Source organism: Pinus tabuliformis, chromosome 5_1 (assembly GCF_031772625.1).
Source record: "Pinus tabuliformis cultivar Carrire ecotype Pingquan chromosome 5_1, CPIR1, whole genome shotgun sequence".
Taxonomy (NCBI): domain Eukaryota; kingdom Viridiplantae; phylum Streptophyta; class Pinopsida; order Pinales; family Pinaceae; genus Pinus; species Pinus tabuliformis.
The window spans coordinates 367287109-367292813 of NC_142305.1; the positions used below are offsets into that span (position 1 = coordinate 367287109).

General features: G+C 34.9%; 1 pseudogene; it reads left to right on the plus strand.

The window, feature by feature from the left end:
• Positions 1–3689: 3689 nt before the first annotated feature.
• Positions 3690–5477, plus strand: LOC149164970 (ABC transporter G family member 39 pseudogene; annotated as a pseudogene).
• The last annotated feature ends 228 nt before the right edge of the window (positions 5478–5705 follow it).

The following is a 5705-nucleotide window of genomic DNA, read 5'->3' on the forward strand; positions in this document are numbered from 1 at the left end:
TTGATGTGAAGACAACATTCCTCAATGGTATGGTTGAGGAAGAGGTGTATATTGAGTAGCCAGAAGGATTTGAGACCTTCAACAGAGAATCACATGTGTGTAGATGGAAGAGAGAATTATATGTACTAAAGAAAGCACCATGTTCTTTGTACACCAGGAATGACAATTACTTCACCATGTTGAGCTTCACCAAAAGCGAAGTAGATGTGAACCTTTATGATATTGTGCTTGAAGGTAGCTTGTTGATTATAGTATTATATGTTGATGATTTGATTCTAACACGTGACACGAAGACGATAAAATCTTCCAAAGAGGATATTCCAAAGTAATTCGAGATGAAGTACCTGGGGCTCATGCATTACTTTCTTGGTATGGAAGTATGGCAAGGATATGAGGAACTATTTATCTCTCAAGGTGAGTGTGCCAACGAGATACTGAAGAAGTTCCACATGGAGAGCAACAAACCCATGGAGACTCCTCTAACAAGAAATTGGGGGGAAGGAAGATGCTACTTCAAGTGAAGAACTGGAGGAGATTATTTATAAACAACGTGTGGGTTCACTTACGCATTTGGTGTCATAAATTTCATTTTTATGACATTTTCAATTATGTAATGATCCCTCTAGATGAAGTCATATTTGGTAGTGATCCTCCAAGAATTAGCCAAGAGTTAAAAGAGGAACTTAATCAAATAGGATATTGGTTTCTTGAAGAGTTGTTTTTCTATATTAGAATATATGGGAGTGAGGTTGGCCCACATGTATTTCCAAGGTACATTCCTAAAATAATTGCTCTTAGAGAAGTAGAAAATCAAACAAAATTAAATGGTCAAGAACAAAATAAGAGTAAACTTCATAAGAACATTTGGCCAAATTTTCCAATTATGTTTGGAAGAGTAAAATTGAAGGACAAATGTCATGCATTCAGTGAAGCTGAAGAACTTGACAGTCTATCATTTCACTCATTACCCCATTTTTATTATGACACTAGAGGAATAATAAATTATCATTATAAGATTGTAAGATATATAAAAACTTTTACTCATGAAAAGCCTCCTTTTGATTCTGATGTTTCCATAAACATTGATAGTTTTGATCAAGCGAATGAAAGAGGAAAACTAATGAGTCTTGAGGTTAGAGAAAAACCATAGGAATTTAGAGAAAACACTTAAGAATATTTTCTTGAACATAAAAGTATCATGTATTCTATTATAATTTAATATTTGAAATCCCTTCAATGTATGAAAGTTAATTTTACTCATCCACTTCTACAACCAATGTCATCTTCTAAGTAGTTTCAAAATATTCAAATTGAAAATATGTTTTATGTTTCTATTACGGTCTAGCAATCTGTTGGGACTCAGAAATGTCATACTTTCATCCACCTTTTTCTTCACTATTCCTTACATTTCATCATCCCATTAACCTTTTATCATATCATTTTCATACATACATTTGGGTTTCACCTTCTTATTTTCCATTTTATTCATTTTTTATTACAAGTGAATTTATGATTAAATATTAGAAAATATACATATTTTTATATATATCTCAAGAATATGTGAGTTTTGTGATTTGTAGGAAATATGTGAAGAATTAATATCTCGTCCACCATATTAAGGAGATAATTATGCAAGACTATTCCTAAGGAGAAAATCATGAAGGATTTGGTTGGCATATCTTATCCAATTCCTAAGGAGAAAATCATTCAGGATTTGGTTGGCATATCTTATCCAATTCCAAAGGAGAAAATCATGGAAGATTTGGTAGGCATACCTTATCCAAGATATGTGAGAGATTTATGGAGGATTAAAAGGGATCATATTTTGTAATAATGGGAAAGTAGTTAAAAATGCTTGAGAGATTTGTGGGATCATATCTTGTAATAATGGGAAATTAGTTGAGGGTGCTTGAGAGAATATTGGATATGTAATTATGAGAAGGTTATCTTCCTCATGTATATAAGAGAGTGCTCTCTCTTCATTTTAATAATGAATAATGAATAATGGAAAGGAATTCTTAGCTTTTCATCTTTTATTGTTATGCTTCCATGATTTGTAACTTGACTCTTGTAATATAATTTGAGATAGTTTTATTGTTGTGAGCTCACATATGTTATTTGTCATTCAAATTCTTCACATGTTGTACTGCTTTTCCTTTATGCAATTTCCTGCTTTCATAGTTAATGTTTTAATGCCTTCTTAGATTAATTTGATTCCAGTAATCTAGATAAGATTAGTTCCACTTCAGCCCTGCATATATAGTGCATGTGCCTCATAAGTCTACGAACCTCGGATTGACAAATTAAATAGTTGGGCAAATACTACAACATAATTAAACGATAATATTTTCACCCAACATTTTGGCACCGTTGCCGGGGAGGCATGATGGATTGAAGTTTAGTTTGATTTTTCTGCAAGTGTGTTTAGACATGTTCCTAACTCCGAGGTGTTAAGGCGGTAAGACGTGGGGAACAGCCTACACATCGCATTCGAGATACCGTAACAGGCTCGACCTCTTATGGATCAGGGCATGTAGGGTGTGTTTACATTTATGCAAGTGTGAATTTCAATATCTGCAAGTGTTTTTGATTTTCGTAACTGTGAAGAGTGTTTGATGAATTCATGGTTCATGGTTATAATTGAAGGATTCTATTACTCAATTAGTGAGCAGTCCTTGTAAGAGGGTTTAATTGAGTATTGAATTCAAGATTATTTCTGTGGTCCTTTTGTTTTTAATTCAATTTTTAGTGTGATGATTTGGAAGAGTTTTTGTTCACAATCTCTTTCAATATGATTTTATAATGAGTGTCAGCTTGGAACTACTCACTCAGATCCTAGCAGAAGTCGGGATCTCTTCTTCCTTGGAAGAGGAGATCTTGACAAGAATTAAAGGTTCAACTACTCCCCAAGAAACAAACGAAGATTCAACGCCTGAAGAATCCTGCATATCTGATGGCGAACAATCATTCGAACAAGAGATCGAGGAAGAAGAACAGCAGATCAGAGAAGAAGAACAGGAGTTACAACATGATCTAAGTGAGAGAAACTGTGCCTATCAAAGCTTTATCGAGCAATGGTTCCAGGTAAGTATTAGATTAGATTCGTCTTTTTACTTTTATTTAGTTGATTTACAGATAGAGCAACTATATTTATTCACTCTCGAATATTTTCATTTTTCATTTAAAAAATTGCTACTGGATATATTGTTGTTACTACTACGTGAATGACGTCATTGGAAGTTTAATTACACATAACTAATTTTTTTTTTTTTCTAATTAGTATAGAGTAGGTAGGCTTTCATTTTGAGTTTTTAGCTTTGATTTTACTTAGAATAAGTATGCTCTCCTCCGCGCCTAGTGTGATCGTGAGGATCAGAAAATAGGGATGATTTAGCCTAATTTCAAGAATAAATAAATTCATGTTTTGCAATATGCTTCATCAAAAACATCTTTCAATATGCAAATCATTATGTCCATTTATTAAAAAAAAAATTAAGAAAGTTTAGTTTCTTTCTAAACTTTCGTTTTTCATTGATTAAAAAAAAAACCTAACCATTTTTGTTTTTTTAAAGATAGGGTTAATTTCATTTTTTAGACTTTTAATAATAAAATAATAATAATAATAATAAAATAATAAAAAAAACCAGTCAACCAGCGCACTCATAAATAAAACAATTCATATAAAAGTAATGGCGTTGGAGTCTGAGGCAGATGCACTTAATCAACTCAGCACTGATGTCCTTAAAGGAAAGTTTGTGTTGCTAGAGGGTGCTTCTGTCGACAATGACCTAGCCAGCTTGAGAAAAGAAGTTGTTGGAATCTCTTAGAGAGAGGAACTGCAGTGAGAGGCCATCTTATCCTGACGTTGGAAATTGAGAAAGAGATCTTTATTAAACTCAAAAATGAATTGTCAATTTCAATTGAGGGACAACGGACTAGCCTTTTCAAGGACTATGTGTTAAAGGTTCTGGGCTTGGACATTTGTGCAGACACAATGGTTGGAAATCAGATGCGCCGTGGAATCTCTGGAGGCCAGAAGAAGAGGGTTACCACTGGAGAAATGTTGGTCGGTCGTGCAAAAGCTCTTTTTATGGATGAAATTTCAACCGGATTGGACAGTGCTACGACTTTCCAGATCATCAAGTGTTTTCGCCAAATTATCCATCTCTTGGATACGACAATGTTGATCTCTCTTCTGCAGCCTGCTCCTGAAACATATGAATTATTTGATGACATCATCTTAATGTCTGAAGGAGAGGTGGTTTATCAAGGACCTCGAGAATATGTGCTTGATTTCTTCGAGTCCATGGGCTTCAAGTGCCCAGAAAGAAAAGGGGTTGCTGATTTCTTACAGGAAGTGACCTCGAGAAAGGATCAAGAACAGTATTGGGTAGTTGAAAGCCAACTCTACCGTTACATACCTGTCAAAGAATTTGCGGAGGCTTTTCATTCATTTCATGTTGGCAAGAACCTTTCAGAAGAGTTATCACATCCATATGATAGGAAAAAAACCATCCCGCTGCTCTTTCATCTTCAAAGTATGGTGTCAGTAAAACAAACATATTCAGAGCCTGCCTTTCCAGAGAATGGCTGCTTATGAAGAGAAACTCTTTTGTATATATATTCAAAACAACACAGATTTTAGTTGTAGGGACAGTCACAATGACCCTGTTTTTACGCACGGAAATGCATCACCGAACTGTTAATGATGGAAACCTGTACATGGGAGCTCTTTTCTTTGGACTAGTTCATATAATGTTCAATGGTTTCCCAGAATTATCCATGACAGTTAGCCGTCTTCCAGTTTTCTACAAGCAAAGAGACCTTCTGTTCTATCCATGTTGGGCTTATGCTTTACCAACATGGATAGTGAGAATTCCACTCTCTTTGCTAGAAGCAGGCATTTGGGTTTGTGTTACATACTATGTTATCAGTTTTGCACCAGCAGCTGAGAGGTTCTTTAGGCAATTCTTCCTCCTCTTTGTGATGCATCAGATGTCGTTGGCACTTTTTAAATTCATAGCCTCACTGGGGCGGAACATGATTGTCTCACAAACTTTTGGATCATTTGCATTGCTCATTGTGTTTGTTCTTGGAGGATTTGTGGTGGATTTGGGCATACTGGTGCTCACCGATGTCCTATGGCCAAAACGCCATAGCAGTGAATGAATTTCTGGCTTCCAGATGGGACAAACTTGTCAACAACAGCTCCAATAAAACAGTTCGACGTGCTGTACTAGAATCTTGAGGCACCAGCGCTTCAAATGGATATCGAAGCAGCAACAACAACATAGGCGAGATCAATAGGCCTAAATGGCAGCCCTCTCACATAGTTTTACAGACGAACCCCCGCAATATTAACACAGGGAGCAGCAGGTTTCTATTGCTTGACTACTGCTGTTTCCAAATTAGCATTACGCCACAGCAGCTGCCATCCCAAGCCTTTTGCACGGCCATGGCTCACGCTGCTACTTTGAAGGTTGTATTGGTTGTTTTTTAATTAGGGTTAGTTTCTTTTCTTATTTTTATTATTAGTAAATAAAAAAAAATCGACATAAATAATAAATTAAAAAACTTTTGATTTTTAATTTGTTATTTATTAATAATAAAAAATAAAAGTAAAAATAAAAAAATATATATATAAAATAAAATAAAATAAAATTTCCCTCATTCATTCATAAACTAACTACTTGTTCCATAACAAA